Source organism: Pinus tabuliformis, chromosome 5_1, assembly GCF_031772625.1.
Source record: "Pinus tabuliformis cultivar Carrire ecotype Pingquan chromosome 5_1, CPIR1, whole genome shotgun sequence".
Lineage (NCBI taxonomy): Eukaryota > Viridiplantae > Streptophyta > Pinopsida > Pinales > Pinaceae > Pinus > Pinus tabuliformis.
In genome coordinates this window covers 621,738,281-621,761,273 of record NC_142305.1, presented here as the reverse complement: position 1 = coordinate 621,761,273, position 22,993 = coordinate 621,738,281, and the positions used below count along the sequence as shown (strand labels likewise).

Below are 22,993 nucleotides of genomic sequence, written 5' to 3'. Positions count from 1 at the left end.
ATAATCAAATTCTGATCAAAATTATGGGGTTAAAAAGAAAACTCAGAGAGCTACCACAGGAATAAATTCCAAAACATGGAGATCTAAAATTACAGAGTTTCAGTCATTTCAAGATCGAGCTCCTAAAATCAAGAAAAATCGACATGAGGGAGTTTGATGGCAAGGATCTGGTAAATTGGATACTATAGAGCTAGCAACATCTGTCGAGAAGGAAGGTGCGCACTGCGTTCTTGAGAATACCTCTACCTCTACGTGACAGAGTCGTCACTGCGTGGTCGACCTGCGTGATGGACCTACGTTGACTGGCGAGGAACCTGCATGCGTTGTTTCATCTGAGAAAGGAGTGCACGCTGCCACTGTCGAAGAGAAAAGGATGGCAGAGTCATATTTCGTATTGCCCACCGCCGGTTGAAGGAACAAATGAAGGAACCATGCTCTGATTGAACAAAAGGTTTGGTTGAAGGAACCACGCTGTCTGAACCATCCGCTGTGCGTTGATCCACCACGTACACCGTCTTCTCACATGCCTTGCACCTCTGCTATGTTCCTGCGAATGCCATCTCCGATGTGATTCACACCAGAAATAGTTGTGGTCTACTCAGATCGATGAGATCGACGCGGAGTGTCAGGTAATTTTTTTTCAGATTAATTTGTTGAAGGGCTTCTCTAGTTAAGAAAAAAAAGAATTTTTTTCTATTATGGAATAGTAACAGAAAATTTGAATAAAGTTTTTGAAGGGGATCAGATTTAGATATTTTTTTTAATAAACAGGCTCAATTTCTCTTTTAAAGGTTAAAAATTGTAGAAAGGAGTTTCTTTATTAAAAAAGGCTCAGATTTCTGAAGAGGAAACCAAAAATTGAAGAAATCTTAAGAGGAAACTAGAAATTGAAGAAACCCTATACCCTTGTTTTCTTTGAGAAACCTAGTTGAAAAAAAAGGAAACCCTAGGAGGAAAGAAATGGCCAAGATGTCAAATGCAAAGTTCGAGGTGGAGAAATTCACCGACAAGAACAACTTTGCTTTATGGAAACTAAAAGTTAGGGATTTGTTGGTACAAAAAGGGTTGCAAAAAGCCTTGGACTGTGATTCACACCAGAAATACTTGTGGTCTACTCTGAACGATGAGATCAATGCTGAGTGTCAGGTAATTTTTTTTTCCAGAAAAATTTGTTGAAGGGTTTCTCTAGTTAAGAAAAAATATATATATTTCTATTTCTATTTTGGAATAATGACAGAAAAAATTGAATAAAGTTTTTGAAGGGGATCAGATTCAAATATTTCTTTTAATAAACAGGCTCAATTTTTTTTTTTAGGGTCAAAAATTGTAGAAAGGAGTTTCTTTATTAAAAAGGCTCAAATTTCTGAAGAGGAAACCAAAAATTGAAGAAATCTTAAGAGGAAAACCTTGGAGGAAAGAAATGGCCAAGATGTCAAATGCAAAGTTCAAGGTGGAGAAATTCACTGCCAAGAGCAACTTTGCTCTATGGAAACTGAAAGTTAGGGATTTGCTGGTGCAACAAGGGTTGCAAAAAGCCTTGGACGGGGCAAATAAAAAACCTGCAAGCATGAAAGATTCGGACTAAGAGGACTTGGATGTTCGACCTCTCAATACCAACAGATTATGCCTGGCTGATGAAGTTCTCTTCAACATTGTTGAAGAGAATATAGCTTCAAGTTTATGGGAAACACTGGAAAAACTATATATGACAAAGTCGTTAACCAATAGAATTTATTTCAAAAGACAAATGTACAGTCTTCAAATCAAAGAGGGTTCAATAGTTGCAGAACATTTGAATGTTTTTAATACACTTATATGCCAATTAGTAGATATGGATGTTAAAATTCAGGAAGAAGACAACACTATAACCTTGTTGTGTTCTCTGCCCGAATCATGGGATCACTTCGTAACTTCAATCAGTTTGAGCACCGCTGATTCTTTGAAATTTGAGTCAGTTGTGGGAGGTCCCTTGTCTGAAGCAGTACGAAGGAAATCCAGTACTGAAACAGCAACATCAGAAGCCATGATAGCAAGAGGGCGGTCAAAGGAAAAAGGAGAAAAAACAAGGGGGTCTTCCAAAGCTAAATCAAAGGGAAAGAAATGTAAAGAAAAATGTTGGCACTGCAATAAAATTGGACACCTGAAGAAATCGTGTTGGAAACGAAAAGAGTTTGATAACACGAAGAGGGAAGCAAATCAGGGTGATTCAGGTATTATAGACGAAGTTTTATCTGCTGAAGAATTATGTATGATAGATGAAAGTTCACCTGTATGTAATGTCTCTCAAGGTTTTGAAAGTTGGCTGTTAGACTCTAGTGCTTCTCATCACATGTGTCCACACAGAAATTGGTTTATTTCATACGAAAATGTAAATGGTAGTTATGTGTTTATGGGTAATAATGTATCATGTCAGACTGTTGGGATGGGAAATATCAAGATTAAAATGTATGATAACACAGTTAGAACATTAACTAGTCTTAGACATGTCCCTGATTTGAAGAAAAACTTGATTTCTTTGGAAGTGTTGGATTCAGATGGTTATAAGTTTGCAGGTTAGAATGGAGCGCTAAAAGTCTCTAAAGGCACCCTAGTTGTTAAAACAGAAAGGTCGGAAATCTTTACAGACTCAAAGGAAGTACTCAGGTTAGTGAAGCAGTGATTGTGTCAGAAAAAAAAGAAGGTACTTGCCTATGGCATCAGTGATTGGGTCACATGAGCGAGAAAGGTCTTCAGACACTGATGAAACGTAAATCTCTTCCCGATCTGAAATCTTTGAAGTTGGATTTCTGTAAACATTGTGTGTATGGAAAATAGTGTAAACAGAGATTTAAAACTGGAAATCATAATAATAAAGATATTTTAGACTATATTCATTCTGATCTATGGGGACCATCCCCTGTTGTATTATATGGATGTGCTCTATATTTTTAACGTTTATTGATGATTTCTCCCGTAAGGTTTGGATCTTTATGCTAAAAAAGAAAGTTGATGTATTCAATATATTTAAACAATTTAAAGCAATGGTAGAGAAAAGAACAGGCAAATCAATTAAATGTTTAAGAACTGTCAATGGTGGTGAATTCACTTCAATAGAATTTGAGCAATACTGTAAGGATGAAGGAATTGTTAGACAGAAAACTACTATTTATACTCCTCAGCAAAATGGTATTGTTGAACGTATGAATCAGAGTCTTATGGAAAGAGTCAGAAGCATGATCATCAATGCTAACTTGCAAAAGGAGTTGTGGGCCGAAGCAGTATCCACTGCTTGTTATTTAGTTAACAAATCACCTTCAGTAGCAATTAATTGTAAAATTCCTGAAGAAGTTTGGTTAGGTCAGTCTTGTGATTATTCACATTTAAGGATATTTCGCTGTGATGCTTATGCTGTTATTCCTAAAAATCAGCGTTCAAAATTAGATCCAAAATCAAAATGTTATGTCTTTGTTGGGTATGACTATGCAGTGAAAGGATACAGGTTGTGGGATCCTACATCGCAGAAGATAGTCATTAGTAGAGATGTAACATTTGATGAATCTTCTTTTTTAAATCAAATGTTGAAATAATTGAACAAGAACAGGTATCGCCAAATCAACAAATTTAGTTGGAGGCTAGACCTTTCGATGACAGTCAAAAGGAAGAATAGACTTCTGGAGAAAAAAGTGTTGAAGATACAAAGGAAACTGTTGAAGTTTCTGAACTAGTTCAGCAACCAGTCACTATAAGAAGGTCTACAAGGGAAAGAAAAAATCCCAAAAGGTATGAATATTATGCTTCATCGTTTGCTTTGATCATTGAAGACGGGGAACCTTCCTATTATCAGGAAGCAGTAGATGATACGGATAGCGAAAAATGGAAAATGGCTATGGAAGAAGAAATGGATTCCTTAGCCAAGAACAATACCTGAGATCTTGTAGAAATTCTTGAAGGGAGAAGTGTTGTTGGATGCAAATGGGTCTTCAAACTGAAACGAGAAGTTGATGTAAGTATCGAAAAGTATAAGGCAAGACTGGTAGCAAAAGGGTATTCTCAGGTTGAAGGTATCAACTTTCATGAGATTTTTTCACCAGTTGTAAAACTTGTTTCTATTCGTACTGTGTTAGCACTAACTGCATTACTTAACCTTGAGTTAGAACAGTTAGATGTTAAAACAACTTTTCTACATGGTGATTTGAATGAAGAGTTATATATGGAACAACCATAAGGTTTTGTATAGGGTCGCAGCAGAAGATTAGTTTGCAAGGTCAAGAAATCATTGTATGGTTTGAGGCAGTGTCCCAGACAATGGTACAAGAAGTTTGATTCCTTCATGGTGAGCCAGAACTTTATTAGAAGTGAGTATGATCATTGTGTATAGTTCAAAAGTTTCAATGGCATATTCATTATCTTAGCTTTGAATGTTGACGATATGCTTATTGCAAGCAAAATCATGGAAGAGATCAACAAGTTAAGGCTCAGCTCTCTAGAACATTTGATATGAAGAATCTTGGAGCAGCAAAACATATCTTGGGCATGGAGATACACAAAGACAGGAAAAATGGCAAGCTTTGGTTATCACAGCAGAAGTATGTGGAGAAAGTACTTGAAAAGTTTTGTATAACAATGTGAAACTTGTTAATGTTCCATTAGCTTCCCATTTTAAGCTTTCTTCGGTTTTGAGTCCTAGAACTGATGAGGAAAAGCAATATATGTCTCATGTACCATATGCAAACGTTGTAGGCAACATAATGTATGCGATGGTATCTACAAGACCTGACATTTCACATGTAGTTGGAGTTGTCATCAGGTTCATGGCAAATCCAGGTGAAGAACATTAGTGAGCAGTGAAATGGGTGCTTCAATATCTAAGAGGCACAAGTGACCATTGCATCATCTTTAATGGTAGGGAAGGATCAGTCTGCGAATATGTAGATGCTGATTATGCAGGTGATTTGGACAAAAGAAGATCTACTATAGGTTATGTCTTTACTCTTGCAGGCGAAGCAATTAGTTGGATGTCAAAGCTTTAAGAAGCAAGTGGTATTATCCACTACCGAAGCAGAATATATAGCTACTTTAGATGCCAGTAAAGAAGCAATCTGGTTAAAGGGTCTACTTCATGAGATTGGAAGGACGCAGGAGAAAGTCAATGTACTTGGTGACAGTCAGAGTGTTATTCACTTGGCTACAAAACCTGCTTATCACAGCACAACCAAGCACATTGATGTAAGGTATTATTTTTATGAGATGTGATCAATGGCGAAAAAGTAGCTCTTCAAAAGGTCCATACGCGGGAGAATTGTGCAGACATATTCACAAAGCCAGTTACAGTAGAGAAGTTGCGATGGTGTTTAGCTTCTCTTGGCTTGCAGAAGAGATGATGAATGGGCATGGGACGGGGATTAGGAAAATTGTTGTCAAAGTGGAGTTTGTTGGTAGTTGACAACTAATTAAAGTAAATTTGGGTAAATTGTATTAGTTATTGACAAGTTAGTTTCATACGAAATCAACAGTTATGTAACAGAGGCTCATATATAAAACTGATGAATGCCTGAACTATTGTATGGAGAATCATTTCATTGATTGAATAGAAATTCCAATCCCTTGCCCCGTGGATGTTTCCTTAACACTCTGTCAAGGTTTTACCACGTAAATCCTGAGTTTTACTTGTGTGGATGTATTTAGTTTCCTTTCAGTTTCTTTTCTTTCATGTTTATTAACTCCTACGTATGAAACAATACCACCAAATGATTCAATATAGGAGATTCAACCGAGTAGGGAATCATAAGATCATATGAGCCATTTTAAGCTACAGTTGCTTTTGTAATAGTCCAATAGTCAATCTCTGTGAGTCACAATCTTAAACAACCATAGCCAGCCTTGGGGAGTGCAAGAGTGTATTAGAAGAGTAATGCATGATTACAAATACAAAGAGTGAAACCTGGGTTAGAAATTGTAATTATTCTCGTAAGTGGAGTTGATTAAAATTAGAGATTCAGTTAACTCAAGTGTTGAGAGTTGAGTGATAGATAAAGAATGGAGTGTGTGTATGTAAAGATATTTTTGACGAGTCTCTAGTCAAAAAAGTTAAATATCTTTTATTCCATATTTCACTGGAATAAAGTTTTATGTGATCAATAAAAGAGCCTTAGCTCCTTTGTTTTATGTGTGAATTGTGTCTCCTCTGCCTTTCCAACAAATTGATATCCAAACTACTAGATTAAACCAAAAACCACTAAAACCAAAAGCCACTGAAGAGGAAAAATTTATAGTTTGGAAGATCCATGAACAACCGCACTGTCCTCAACAACCATAGCCCCATATTCAAAGAACAGAGTGTGGTAGACGAGAGAGTCGCCAAGTGCCTCCACCGTAGAGTGATAAGCCATTTAATCTTTTAGTGGAAGAAAGCAATACAGAGCAGTGATTCCTTTTTATCATTCCATGTCGTAGCCTCGAACCAGCGCCTTCTCTATACGCAGCCAGTCTAAGTTCGATTTCCTGAGCCTCCATTAGCAAAAGAGAGCCCCAGTTCTTGCGGTGAGTTATTTAGAGTGGAATTTCTAGCCTGCCGTCAGCAAAAAAGACAATATAAATGAAATTCAAGGCGGAATTCACTTTTCGAAAAACCGTGAAGAGCACAAGAAAATTCAGTTAAAGTCACATGAGCTTATTTATTGGATTCCCAAGGATTTTCTTTAAGTTTTTAAAAAATGCACACATACATAAAACAAAATGGTATTTCTTGGTATGTTTGAAAAAAGGACTTTCTTCATATATTTGAAGCATTAAAGATTTTTTTTTATAATAGTTCAAGTTGAAGGTTATCTAGCCTGTTGTCAGCCAAAAAGACAATATAAGTGAAATTCAAGGCGGAATGCACTTTTCGAAAAACCGTGAAGAGCACGAGAAAATTCAATTAAAGTCACATGAGCTTATTTATTGGATTCCCAACGATTTTCTTTAAGTTTTTAAGAAAAGCACACATACATAAAACAAAATGGTCTTTCTTGGTATGTTTGAAAAAAGGACTTTCTTCTTATATTTGAAGCATTAAAGATTTTTTTTTTATAATAGTTCAAGTTGAAGGTTATAGAAAGAGTCACTCAGGGTTTTACTTGGTACGATATTTATGAAAAAAATATATATATTAAAAAAAAAGTGTGGTTTATTATAAAAAAGATTAAGTGATAATTGTTTTGTGGATTCGGGAGATTTCTCTCCAAAAGAGAATTTAAGGCTTTGTAAAGTCAGTGTCTATAAAATTATTTGGTTTTTGTCAAGCATGACCATGTTTTGAGTGAAGATTGTGCCTTATGGGGGCACATATTGAAAATCATATTTTCTTCCGGGGGGCCATATGGAAGATAGCCTCATGAAATCAAGAAAGAAACTATAAGGCAGAGGAAAGACCGCAGTGATCTCGCAAAGCGTCACTAAACCATATTAATAACAAAAATCGAAAAGAAGAAGCAAAGATCATTGCCATGGTTAGAGAGGTTAAGGGCGCATCAGAGGAACTAATAACTCTAGCTGAAGACAGAAGAAACCGAGCGTGATTGGTGTAGCTTTGATTTGCTACCACCTCCTATGTTTACAGGTGAATATTTTGATCAATTGGTTATTGTGCCCTATGGGGGGCACATATTGAAAATCATATTTTCTTTCGGGGGCCATATGGAAGATAGCCTCTTGAAATCATGAAAGAAACTATAAGACAGAGGAAAGCCCGCAGTCATGTCGCAAAGCGCGACTGAATCATATTAATAACAAAAGTCGAAAAGAAGAGGCAAAGATCATTGCCATGGTTAGAGAGGTTCAGGGCGCAACCGAGGAACTAAGAAGTCTGGCAGAAGACAAAGAAGAAATCGAGGGTGATTGGTGTAGCTTTGATTTGCTACCACCTCCTATGTTTATAGGTGAATATTTTGATCATTGGATTATCAAGATGTTAACTTTTCTTCGAGCTAGAGAGTTAATTGAATACAAATCTAATAACCCATATGATGCAATATGTGATGTTTTAGCTTTGAATTTTAAAAAACAAACATAGAATGAGAAGTGCTTGTGCAGGGTAGCAAAAGCTACAACTTCCAAGGAAGCATGGAAATTTCTGGAAGCATAGTTTGGTGCAAGAGGGAGTGACATGCAACATCAGGTTATGTCATAATCAAAGAAGCCCGACGCTGATCTGAGAGTAGATGAGAAAGACTCTGAGAGGAAAACAGAGCTTGGAGAATCCCACTCAAAAGTAGATGATGGTTGTCAAAACCATAAAATTGAAACCCATTATGCAAGCATGCATATGGATGAAGAAGATGCAGAAAAGAAAAGATTGTAGAGAGAGAAGTTGAAGCCTTTGTGTGTGAAACAGAGCAAGAGCAAATAAATGCTCAAGGACTCCACTATAATGTGGATGATATGGATGATGGCGAAACCCACTATGATGAGACACATGTGGATGATGACTGCAAAGTTATATGTGAATTGGTGAATCCAACCACTGCTGACAGATTTGGTGAAGTTGAAATTGTCAATGAAATTGACAATGAGCATATGCATGCTCGGACATACCACCATAGTGTCGATTAACATTATGTTGATGTTAAGTGTGGTTTCTTTTTTGAAATAAAGATTGATTGTGGCAATATGGTAAGCGCAATGTTTGATGAAGAATTGAATGTTAAAGTTGTCTATGTAGCAGCAAGATATGAAGCAATTGGAACTGCTCATAAAAGAGTATGTCATCTAGCAGCAATTGATGATCAAGAAGAGGATAATGTGATTGAAGAGATTTTTATGAGAATATCCACTAACAACATAACAGTGGAAGACAACCTCCATGCAGTTGAAAAGAAGGAACATGTAGAGCGGGAAGCTCTCAGTGAAGAGCATAATAAACATGTTTTTAACATTGTTTTTGAATATGCAGGCATTCAGAATAGCACGGGAAAAAAAGTTGAAAACAAGGTTGTTAATAAGTTTGATGAAGATTTGAAGCTCATTGAAGAAGAATGGATTCAAAAACCAATAGAACTAATTGATACGAGTCTTAAAGCAGCCGTTGTAATAAAACAATTCAATGAAATCGTGAACACTAATCTTGAGTGTGCAAATTATAGGAAAAAAGCAGCAGTACCTGATGATGAAAGTGAAAATAATGATATGCATGTTTATGAAAACAAAGATGAATGCATTGAAACTATTTTTCAGCAATGGAGTCAAGATTATGTTATCAAGAAATATGGCAAAAATAAAGTCATGAATATGAAGCGCAAGAAGCAGAGAAAAAAGACAGTTTGAAGATGCAATGTTGTGCAGCAGTACATGGTTGAACGAATATTTGAAGAGGAAGGTGTAGTAGACAAGATGAGATTGTGTTTCGGCACAAATTCAAGAAAAGTCAAAGAAAAATTACAGAAGGATCAAGTAAAGAAATATGGAGCCTACAACAAGCACCCGCAATAGAGAATGAAGCAATTTTGAGGATTTAAAATTTGGAAGAAGAGAAAAAGAAAATGCAAAATTGTAAAAGTTTTGAGTCATTGTAAGCCTCGCTAAGACACAGACCAGCAGTCATGTTTGTGTGATAGTTAAGTCATGTTGAGTCATACGGTCGTAATTAAGGGGGAGGGATAGAAATTGTAATTACTCCCGGATGGGTTGTTGACTAAAATTAGAGAGTTAGTTAACTTAGTGTTGAGCGTTGAGCGTTTAGTCAAGTTGAGTGATAAATAAAGAGTTAAGTGTGTGTGCATGTCAAGATATTTTAAGCGAGTCACTAATCGAAAAGGTTAAATACCCTTCACCGGGTTCATTGTAAGAATCATGTTTTGTGTGATCAATAGAAGATGATTAGAAGAGTCATAGCTTGTGTGTTTTATGTGTGAATTTATGCTTTGTCTCCTGTGTCTTTCCAACACCATGGAGAGGCCACTATATAGTGTTTCGTAGAAAATAAGTCATACGAGCCACAAATATGTGTGACGGGGCATACGATGTGAGCTCAGAGCTTCGTGATGCGAGCCATTACAGGGGTGCGCCAATAAACCATAGGTGCGATCCTTTTTCACATAATAACAAGCTCAGGAATATATACGAACTGTAAATCGTACAAATGTGAGTCTTTGAATAGACCAAGACAGGAAGACATATAGAGAAGCTTTAATCAGTTCATCATATTTAAAACCTTCTTATTTATACCTCCTTGTATATGCATTCGACCAAACATTGCAACATGCATATGCATTACAATTTGTATGTGCATTTGGCGAGGGGGATGTAATCATTACAATACGAAACAAATTTAATATAAAATGTTATGTATTCAACATTTAAACATTTAAAAAATTAATTAAACATTCAAACCAGTGAAACCCCTTCAAACTCATTCTCGTTGAGACAAGCAAGTGTTCCACCTTTAAAACCCTGCCTCATTTTTCACGCACATTTCTTTAATAATGGTTTCCATATTGTGTATAGAAATATTAAAACCCATTTTTCACACATTTCTTTAAAAATGGTTTCCATATTGTGTAGCAAAATTAAAACCCATTTTTCATGGAAGTTATGCCTTGCACATTAACTTTAGCTCTCTGAGGCTAAAATTAATCAATTCCCGACAAATTAATTTTGTAATTCACTCAACTCAATTGGCACATGAAACTGGGCTCTAATACCACTCTATAATGTCCTCATCTCCTAATTGGGAAACACCACTCAATAAGTTCTACTTAAATATAATAAAAATAATCATGGAAGCATATACTCACATCTTCCATTATTTTCATCGAGTGTCTGTCAAATATAATCATTGTGCAAAGCAATACTACATGCAAAATTTGGAAATACTTCGACCCTATGTACCATGCCATAATTAATGTTGTATTCACACATTATATCATGATTATATTCTTATCAGTAAAACATGCACAATGAAAACATTACATATAATATATCAAACCCCAACTAGGGTTAACAATCATACATGACACAATTATAATGTATGGCACACAACATTGCAAATACCCATAAAAACATATAAATGTACGTATAAATACACATAAAATATCTCATTGCACAAAGAACACTTATATGTATCAAAGTGTTGAATGGATAAGGGCTCTCCATGTTCCTCCCTATCATAGACCATGTGGTTTGTAAACTCAACTACGGGTCAACCCCAAATTGGGACAACAACTCTAGGCAATGGTGGAAACCAAATAACAAAACCCTGGTCATGGCACGGCCCCAACCAGACTTAGTCTCCAACCACAAGCTCACATTCCCCTAAGCGACACCCAAGTGGTGCAACCCATATCCCTTGATGGTGCCCACCTTCCAGGGCAACTTACAATTGACCAAAATGGTCTCAACTTCTAGCGCCAGGAGCTCTGCTACTCACCAGTGTCCAAGCACCAAATAGACAAAACCGAATAACACCTCAATTGGTGTGAGAGTCCAAACTAGCACTCACTAACCATCTCCAAATCGAGTTCCCCACCAAAAACTCCATGGCCTCGAAGCCATAACTGAAGCCACCGAGGCTAACACAACCAAAGCACCAAGCTCTAAAACCGAGATGCATCCAATTCGGGTGGTTAACAGGGTAACCACACCACAGCCAGTTCTAGAGTCCAACCCAAGGGTCACTACCTACCAATCACCAAGACTGAGTAACTAATCAAACCGAATGAATAACTGAATGCCTGAATGAATGCCTTTATAGGCTAAACACACCCCTTTATAATGCATGACCTTCACTGGCCATGTGCACTTCTTGAAGCCACATGGGCCCTAGGGTGCACTTTTCACCAAAACCCCCAATTGTTTCCTTTTTTATCTAGAGTTGCACCCCCCTTGCTCTTTGCATGGCGTGGGCTCCATAGCCGGCGTTAGTTTATTAATATTATGAATATTTACATTTTTAATTACAAATTCAAGCTCTTCGGCCTCACAACCATTAAAGACATATAAATTTGAGCACATTTACCCAAAAGTATGTTTGCCTCCACATGGGCACATAGGCCTCAAACGCAACTTCGTCTCACCAACCTAACAGTCAAGTACATCCAGCTCACTAACATAAATATCCAACTACATATAATCACACCAAATTACACAAGCTGGGGCATTACAAGGATTATCTTGTTTGGTAAACCTTGATTAATGTTCAGTTATTCATGCATATGTTAAGAGAACAAGTTTGATCGGATCTATATCTACCTTAATAATCTACTACGGACATTCCCAATATTTTTAAATGTTGTTAAATGCCATACATTATACTGACAAATTTGGGAGTCATATTAAAATTGACATTGTGGTGAAATTGATGGTCGTATGGTTGAAATTTTAGAATCATGAGGTAAAAAAATATGATATACTCCAAAATTAGGGTTCCTTCTTGAAAACTTGCTAATCGCAACAAGATTTGTAAAATGAACTATGAAAGAACCTTTAGAGCATAAATATACCTTGTAATCTCTTGTACAAGTGGAGTAAATCAATTTATACAATTCAATGGTACGAAGATAAAATCTTGTAAATTGAAATATCACTGCATTAGATACATAGTGATGGTTTGCAGATTTCTGTGGTGTGGTTTTTGAAATTCAGAATTCAGATATTCCAGAGTCTTCATTTTTGTTTTGTTTACGTTTCGAGTCTAGAACAAGACTCATCATCAAGACTGATTTACAAAGAAGAGAAACGTGAGTTATAAATATGTTCAAGGAGTTATAAAGTAAAGTCGACGAGTTCAATATTTTTTATTTTATTTTATTTTAATTATTTATTATTATCTTCTTCATAAATTATTTTATAAATTTCTCTATTATTTACTTTGTTATAACAATGATTTGTTAACATATTAATATATTTATAATGATTATAATAATTATGTTATTTATATTCCTACCTTTATGCTTCTTCTTTTTTGTAAGATTAGCTTCTTTAATTTTCTTTTTTATTATATTCTAATTAAATTACAATAGTTTGTTTAACTATGGTATGAGAGTATATCGAAGATTGTTCTCATACTTTCACCACTAGAGCTTCCTCTCATTTCTCAATAATATAGGCACTAGGTGGATGGGTTGAAGTAGTGATGGAAGGATTTACATTGACCACATATTTGAAAGAGTGAGCCTTTGAGAAGGACAATATATCTTTATCCCCTACCCTTGCATAAATTCGTAAGACCAGAAAATCGTTGAATCTTTACACGTCATATTTAGAAAGAAAACAGAGATCAAGTTGTTGAAAACAACATGCATCTCTTCATATTTTGCTTCATGGATTCAATATAATGATTGAATGATTTAATTTGTAATATGAGATTGTTTCCCTCAATAAAGCTCACAAAGATTTGACATGTCTTCCAATACCCAATACCATGGTTAAAAACTTTGTTAACATGAGTACAAAGAAAGGCATGGATTTTGTCAAACAATTTGCAAGATAAATTTATCATTATCAACACCTTCAAATGGTACTAAAAACTATATAATCTCTTGCACGGACTTTCAATGGAAGATATAGTATTTCTCAAATTGGTGGACATGAGTAGAGTAACCTCATGACCTTTCCATGTACCTCATCCACGCATTTTACCTCTATCTAATGAAAATGTCCGCAAAGAGCTTCAACCCCTCATGTACATAAGCCTCCTTTCTCACATACTCCTCATTATTAATAGGGTTAATCTTGCCCCATGTCATCTTTATGATGAGCTACATTTATATCAATTGCCCAAAACTAAAATCCCCTTCTCCAAGACATAGTCAAAGAATTTGATAAGCATAGAGGGTCGAACATTCTCAAAAAATTTCTCATTCAAGATTTTCTTTTGCATAAATCCAACTTTTAGGTGCTCAAAGTAGTGTTGAGAGTCATATGAACCACTCAAATGCATTTTTATTAACAAATTTTGGCTTTTTAGAATCTTTCTATATAAAGCAACGGTCACAGAGCCCTGACCTAGAGCTACAAATAACACACCATACAAACTTGAATTAGGACCTAACAAATAAACATGAGGAAGTACTCCATTTCATTGAGGTGTTACAACGCACTCGTTTAGGATCTTCAACCAACAGTATAGGCACATGATGGGTGGGTTCAATCACGCTAAGACATTTAGTTGTGCCCGGGAAAGAAAGGAGGTATGGTTTTAGCCTTGCCCATATTGTTCTTGTTTAATTAACTACAGATTCGACCAAGACACCATGTTCCCTTTGAAATAATCTCACAAAACCTTTCCCACTATACTACTTTGGGAGGGGCTCACCCTCCTTGTGAATGTCATGATGGGTGTTTGACAAGATGATAATCGAGGGATTGACCTTGTCATTTCTCACAAAGTTGAAGTGGGCAACAAGTACATAAAGCACATTGCAAGTTATTTGTTTGAGAGAGTAATCAAATGGTTATATTGAAAACCGAAATAAAAATCAACAATATTATCTATGGAATTATTGTCATGATTTTTAGGCTCCATTATCATAGCCACCACCACCCCTTTTCAAAGCCCTATCTTTATCTATATAAATGTTCATGTATGTATAAAAATACATGAAGGTAAATCTATCTTATTTTAAATCTTTTAATCACTAAAAAACTTACATTCGAATCCTCTCAAATCCCTTTTATTATTTAATAAATTTAAAAATATAACAAATCTATACTAATTATAATTTATAATATGTAATTTATTTGAAAGTGATCAAATTTTAAAATATACAAATTAATAAAATTGTTCATATATATAAATAATAATTTCAAAACCTAAATCTAAAATTAAATTTAAGACTTTCAATTTATTGATATAATCATTAATTAAATAATAAATTATAAATAATTTATTAAAATAAAAATTAATATAAAATGATTATCGTAGATGACAATTTTAAATATAACAATACAAGTTTTATAAATTAATTTTTATATTTATTTTAAGTTTTAAAAAAAGTGAATCGTTTTAAAAAAATTTCAAAATTAAAGTATATAATTATTAATTTCAGTTATTTAAATTAAATTTTAACTTGTAAATAAATTTAACATTGCGAGAAACCTTTATAATATTTAGATATTATAAATTACACAAATTATAATTGTAATTTTAACAATTTTTTAATAAATTTAAGCAAAATTAAAAAATAGTATGTTTCAAAAAATATATATTTTAAAAAAATCATAAGATTCGCCATATTTATTAAATATTATATATAAAATTAGAAATAAAATACTTTTGAACACTGATTAGATTGAATAAGACAATGAGTAGTTAATGAATATGAATATTTTTTTAAATTATATCACGTCAATGTTCTATATGGATTATTCAAAATTTTGAAAGCATATAATAAAAATGAGAATCGTAGAGTTGAGGTGTCTGTGATCCATAACAAGTTTATGATAGATTTTTCGCCGAAAATCAAATGAGAAATCATTTGTCGACGCGTTTCGAACCAATGAACCACACTGGTTGGTTCGAAACGCGTCGACAAATGATTTCTCATGTGATTTTGGCCGAAAAATCTATCATAAAAATGAGAATCATTAATTATTAATAAAAATAATTATTTTATATGACAAATCTTGTATTACACATAATGATATTTAGTGTATTTATATGTTAAAATTTAAAGTTTTCATATTATATTATATATATATATATATATATATAATGAAAAACGAAATAAATATTTTTCCTTATTACTCTCAAAGGAAAAACACATCTACATGTTCAGTGTAACCAAAACAAGATCATCCCTCTAACGGTTCGACCTCGTGCACTGGGGTAGAGGATAGAAATTGAGGTTCACAGATACTTGAATTTCCAAGTTTTTGTTTGGAATCGTGGGTGCCCGTTGGATTGTAAAGAAGTGAGTGTGGATAGGAGCGTTTTCTAAGCTTTAAATTTGAATTTTGCCGGATTGCTTTTTTTTAGCTGTGGCAATGGACCGATGGATCAAATGTTGAATAGAATTCGATAACCCAGAAAAAGCACTTTACTGTTCACAAAAGCTAATCCAGAAAAGCACTCTACTGTTCACAAAAGCTAATCCATCTTCTTTTTATTCCCTCTGTCTCCTCCTCTTCTACTGCAATGCACTATGGAGTGTTGTTCGATATTTAAATTTGAATTGTGCGAAAAAGCTTTTTTAACGGTGCGAATGATCTGGTTCTTTCGGTGGCCGATTGAATTCCCTAATTCAAAAAAGCTAATTACCTTTCACAAAAGCTAATTACCTTTCACAAAAGCTAATTCATGTTCTATTTAATCCATATCGTTTCATTAATCTCTTCATCTTCTTGCATTGCAATGAATTTTCTCAACTCTGTGCTTTTCTGCTCTCTGTTGTGATGTCATGTCTTGTGGAGCGCTCCCCGTTTGTTGTGTGTTGTTTTTTACCTGTATCTGTGGCTCTGTGTTGCGACTGGTTGTGAAAAGCTTTTTTAACGGTGACTGGTTCTTTCGGCCGATTGAATTCCATAATTCAAAAAAGCTAATTACCTTTCACAAACGCTAATTCATGTTCTATTTAATCCATATTATTAAGTATATAATACATTGACTTGGGCTATATTGATTGAAAAAAATATCTGTAGGCTTCGGTCATATGAGGATTTCTCTCTGAAAAAAAAATATATAATACATGCACTAAGTATATAACCTGTTTTTTTATTAAATCGTGGAATTTTTTATTTTTATTTTTTCTAATTTTAAATAATAATGTTGCACTAAGTATATAACCTGTTTTTTTATTAAATCGTGGAATTTTTTATTTTTATTTTTTCTAATTTTAAATAATAATGTTATGAGAGTACATCATTGTTTTTCCTAATTTTATTTTTTCACCAACATATTATTGTTTTTTTAATTTTAAATGATAATGCTATAAGAGTATATTATTGTTTTTCCTTTGTTTCTTTCTCTAATTTTCATTTTTTCAAATCCATTCCTGGGAAGCAAAGCAGGGGATCGAGTTCTCGAGTTCTGCGCAGAGACGAGTACTCTGCTGGCAATATGACAGCATCAACTTTCAAGGAACCCTGGATGGATTGATGTAGGTACCCAAATTAACTAATCCTGATTCGTACCTAAAATTTACTGGACTTTCCTTTTACTATTTTGAAGAAATCAGTAGATATATGCATTTATACAATAATTGATGAAAAGTCAGTGCTAGAAATTTTTGAGAGAATATATCCAAGCATATGCACTGAAATTCTATTAAGCATATATATTTTTTTTTCAAATATGAAATTTCTTTACTTCCACCTTTTTCCTGGTTTTGGTTGAAGTGTACCATTTCTCCCCCACTCATTTCTGGTTTTGGTTGACATGTACCATTTCTTCCCACTCAGTGCCCTCTAGACATAAATCCCTTGCCACCGATGAATGACATAGATGTTGTTTTATTGAAACGAGCCTTCTCTATTATGAAATACCCATGTTTTCCTACCTGAAACTTGCAAGCTGGTTGACACCTGGCTAGTAAGTTAACTCTATCCAGCTTAGGTTTAACTAGGTTAGTGACATAAGTTAACCCTACCTAGCAGTGGTTTGACTAAGTTAGTAAGTTGAGTGACATAGGATTTTTATTCTGCACCAGGTGACGAACGTCATTTGAAAGAGATTAACCTATGATAGGATAGGGTTGGCTATAGTCACTAGCGATGTAACAATTATACTTTCGTTCACATTTCAAGTCTATTATTAATGATGATGATCAATGTCGGCAACACTCTGCGGTTTTTCCTTCTGACAAAAGACTAAACATACATTATTGGTCTTAAAATTTATTAACTTATTATCTCATTACGAATATAAAATTCAGTCTCCCAATTTTACTTCACCAGTTTGAGTTATACATTTTTACATATATAGTTCAGAACGAGGGTTACGAATCTAATTTTTTTACTCTGGCCGAAGACTGACCACTGGTAAAAAAAAATCTAGACATCAACCTCGCAACTTCTCTTCTTTGGTTAGATATTTCCATTTAGAAATTAAAATTTCATTTATTTATAATTTTGATCTTTTTAAATAGAAAAGTTTTTAATAAAATAAAATTTGTGAAAGTAAAATTTCACGTTACTGAATTTTGTCCAAGCCAGCTCAAATCCATTCATTTTATTACAATATCATTTTGCTACTAGTTTAATTTGAATTTAAATACACACATCCCTAACTGACTGTATTTTCTCATGTTATTAATGGAATATTAATAGCCAACTAACCATTTGCATGAATGACCTGGAGAAAGAGGCAAACTTAAATAGGGTAAGCTGTGGGTGAGTAAGAAGGGGCACTATTTACTAGAGCATTAATTAAGAGTAGTAAGAGTAGTTTAACTAATTGACATTTTGGCCCTTTTCATAGAATCTTTTCTTGTCAATTTTCATCTCAATCCAGCAAAGATTTCTTAGAATTGGAAGCTCCAGCTGTGAAATATGTGGAATCCAAGTACCCATAGGTTTTTTTAGGGAATTGAATCCATTTATACATTCAAAAATACATTTCAAACCACAAGAAACCAATATTTTTTCCAAAAATGTATTGTTAGATTTCTAATGGAAAAAGGAAAATTGTCTATTAATTACACTGTATCTTTTAATTATACTCCCATGGTCTCGATAAAGCTCAGGAATTAAATAGGAAAGCTAAGGAATTAAATAGGAAATCTGTGGATGTGTGAGAATAGAAATTCCTCTTGGCCTTCTCACATCAGTTGTGATAATAAAGTTACCCTTTACCAGCGAAAACAATAAATAGTGACTTTTAGACGAAGAATTATTATTAGTGGCACTTCAGATTAGGTATAAGCTTTTGATATATGACCAGAATTGTATTTCCTTTGAAAAAGTTTCTAGGTTCCTTCACTTGAAAGGTTTAAAACTTACATGCCTAATATGAAAGAATGGGTATGATTGATATCAGTGATATAGCATTTGAAATGTATAATATAAGGGTGCCCTTTAAAACTCTCTACAATCTTTGTTGTTTAATTATTATTCTCCCTTTATATAGGATAGTTATAAGCTTACTTCACTTGCCTCTCTAAAACTCCCAATAACAAGTGAACATTAAGCTCCACAAGCCTCTATGCACTACATCCAAGAAAAACTAAACGTAGATATATAGTATTCACATGACATAAATAAACAAAAAGAGTGTTTTATTAATAGTAAATTAATTTACTTGCACATAGCCTTGATGCTAGGAAAAAAAATTTAGGGCCAAACTACTTCAATAAAGGAAATGCTTGTTATTCCAAGTCTTAGCTCATGCTTGTGTCAAATAGTTAATAGTTATCTTGCTAGGGTTTTCCATTTGTGCATAGGAATTATGGGCTCCTCTTCAACTTTTGTCTCCCTAAGAGCTATGAATTTTCTATTTAAAAGTGAATTGCAAGTCCAATTATTCTCCTTAGGCTAATTGGGTTTATTCCACTTCCACAAGAACTGGAAAGCTAGTTTCCTTTTTCTTCTTGAATAGCTCTAAATTTCTTTAATTTCTCACAAAGTAATTCGACCCAACAATATCCTTTCCTAGTGACCCAACAATACTCTTCGTAGTGATTCTACCTAGAAAATAACAATGATTTCTTCTTTTGTCCTTGAGAGTATCTTCTCCACTATTTTGTGGTTCTACACAACTATATTTGTTGGGATTGTTGTCACAAAATATAGCACCCTAGTTCTAGCTTGCACTAAATCCCAGAAACAATGGCATCCACCAGCACTCTCACCTTATTAACCAAATCCCTTTTAGGTTTGTGTGCATATGTTATCCCCACAATGTTATCCCCACAAGGGAGGCACTCTCACCTTATTAACCAAATCCCTTTTAGGTTTGTGTGCATATGTTATCCCCACAAGGGAGGCACTCTCACCTTATTAACCAAATCCCTTTTAGGTTTGTGTGCATATGTTATCCCCACAATGGAGGCTTCCTCAGCTACGGTTATAGGTTACATGACTAAAGGGATCCTAATCAAATGCATCTCCTTAAGGAGCTTGCAAATTTTACACTCCAGAATAGTGTTCAGTGTTCATATAAAGTATGACTTTTAGTTTTCAATAAAGTAGGACTTTGAGTGAAATAAAGTAGCTTACGTCAAAGAAAGGATGGCTCAAGATAGGCTTTGGAGATGCTCAAACTGATTCCCAAAACAAGTGACACTTTGAATTTAATAATGATTTTCAAATAGTATAAAGTGATTGAAAATGGAGGACTAATGCCTTGGCTCATCATTGAATTTCCAAGCATATGGAGTCATAAGCATACTGATATTCCAAATTAGGATACTTAAGGTCACTGAATGCAATCTAGTTTCTTTAATGTATATCTAATGAAAAATTTTGCATATGAAAAACAGAGTAAAAATCTAATCATGCTAAATTTTGGTGTGGCTCAGGTTAGATGCAATCTCTGATAATTTTAATGAATTATGATTCACAAATCATAAGTTAAATCGGCTGGTCATCTCAAGGCTGGACTTACATAAAAATATATATATCTATAATATTTAAACGTAGAACATCGACTCTGTCATATCAATTACGATCCAAAAACCCGTCTAGGCTCTTGCTTTATTGTTAATTCCAAACTAACGTCAGATACTAAATGATTCCTCGTAGGCTCATCACAATATAAACGACATGATCTGGTTTCTCGTGTGAAAACATAGAGAAGTCAATTTCGCTGAGATCTCCCATTATTTCCATACTTATTTCAAATTTGGTTGTTCTGATCATGTTGTTGGTTGTAACAGCGCGTTACTAATGTATTCAAACATTTGCACGAATAATTTGAAAGATGGATTTTTAAAAGCCTTGCACCCCTTTTACTCTTGCACGTAGTCATCAGCATTTGTACTTGGTTCATTAGTTGTGCAATTCATCACCAGATCAGCAAAAATATTTGTTCTGGGCTGATAGCCAACTGTTTTTTCAATGTCAAAATATAAAACTAATACATTTGAAACATGGATTTTTAAAAGCCTTGCAACCCTTTCACTCTTGCACGTAGTCATCAGCATTTGTACTTGGTTCCTTAGTTGTGCAATTCATCACCAGATCAGCAAAAATATTTGTTCTGGACTGATAGCCAGCTGTTTTTTCAATGTCAAAATATAAAGCTAATACATCACATGTAAGGAATGATTCCTTGGGATTAGAATAAACTTTTGCTAATGAGATAAAATTCCTATCTTCCAGAGTACAAATTTGTCACACTTCCTTTTGAATTTCCTGCAACACGTCCTTCACAGACAATCTCGGCAGAGAATTTCTTCTTGTTTCTTAATAATGGAAACTATGTCACAACCCAAACCATTTTATTGTCATCCAACACATCCTCACCACCAAGTGACTGTTGTGCGCTTCTCTGCTGACCTCGAAGTATATGATGAGTGATTTTCTAGTTCATATATGGCCATCTCACCAGTTGCATTACTCCCAAGGTCAAATGAATGGGTGCAATGATCCATTTGTTCTTTGCCAGGGCAGTAGGATAAATTGTCTTCGAAATGAGAGTCTGCATCCAAGGAAAAAGTAAAAACATCTCTGCACCTTTTGAAGCAACTCTATATCTTCTCCCATGCGGTGACCAGTGTTGTAGTCCATCCCATGACGTTTGTATAGAAACACCCTTTCATCACGATGCTCACAATCATAAACAAGTGTTCCATCAAAGTACGACACACATGACTTACCATTGCTTTGTTTTAGGCACATATCTAGATAAATGGATATTACATGGCTGCAGTATTCTTTTCTTCAATATCTTCAATGTCTTTTCTAGTTGTACCGAGATTATAACTGGAACCTCCTCCTTCTCTGAGTACTAGGCTTATTATAGTTTTCCTTGCGATATTTTCCATTTTCATCATGGTTGTCATGCCACTGCCTATTTGGGACTGCAAGCCTAACATTATGGGTTGCAGAGCTATAAATATAAAGGGGCTTAAAATATATCTTCCCTGCTTTAAAACTTTGAACCAGAATATTCAAAGTTCTCTTGTTGCAGACCTGTGGTAACTCCTCCTTCCACAATCCCTTTGCCACTGTTATTGCTCGGATTGGCATTGTTGTCTTATTCTGGGAATAAAACCCCATTTTTGACAATAGTGTGGAGAGGGGAACCCTACAAGGCTAACACTAGACCAAGAGACAATAATGGGGTAGTGGCCCATTGTCACTATAGCCAAAACCCCTTGCTCTTTATAGAATTTCACCTATGGGACGAGTCCTAGTATGTGAGATGGTCAAATGGATACTATAAGGTTAGGGTACAAGGTGACACAAAAAGGATATCCATAAGAACGACACAATTTAGGTTCAAGGCTCCAATTGGAAGCAATGAGCTTTCTTGATTGAAGTCTACTTAATGAGGCTTAAAACCTAGGGTCTCATTGATGGGTCGATTGTTGGAGTAACCAAAGGGTTCAAGGCTCCAATTAGAAGCGATGAGCTTTATTGATTGAAGTCTATTTAATGAGGCTTAAAACCTAGGGTCTGATTGATGGATTGCGTGTTGGAGTAACCAAAGGCCAAAGCTAGGAGAAAAGGTTTCCAACAATGTATTTAGCAAGGCTAAGGCCCATGAAACCTTCAAAGAAGTCCCCAAGTTTAAGTGAAACCCAAACTAGGGTTATCTTGGGCAAAAAAAATTATGGACAACATTGAAGTGAATGCATACCAAAAGAAGGGATATTGTGGCAACCACTCTTCTCTTGGCATTTAGACTCTCCCACTTCAAAACTTCCTCTTCCCTAGAAATTGGCACCAAGCCCTAGCTTGGTTTCTTGGTGTTATACGGACCAAATTAGGGCAAAAGAGATAAGAGGAAATCAATAGATTAGAAGCTAGATTGATCATCCACAAGGAGGGTCACTGCCTAGATCCTTGGGAGGGTAGAGTCTGTGACATGACAAATCAACCAACAAGCTTTTAAGGAGGCCGAAATTTTGACGCACTAGCACCACAATTTCAACAATTA

The 22,993-nt window shown here is 34.8% G+C and overlaps 1 long non-coding RNA gene across 4 annotated transcripts in view; it reads right to left on the bottom strand.

The window, feature by feature from the left end:
- LOC149166469 (uncharacterized) overlaps positions 1–22,993 on the bottom strand; it is a 301,282-nt gene that overhangs the window by 105,531 nt on the left and 172,758 nt on the right. The window contains exon 2 of one of the 4 annotated variants that reach the window (XR_016260432.1): positions 6,265–6,547. The exons of the other annotated variants lie outside the window; for them this stretch is intronic. This is a non-coding gene — a long non-coding RNA (uncharacterized LOC149166469). Of the gene's footprint in view, positions 1–6,264; positions 6,548–22,993 lie in introns of those variants that run through there. 4 annotated transcript variants of the gene reach the window in all.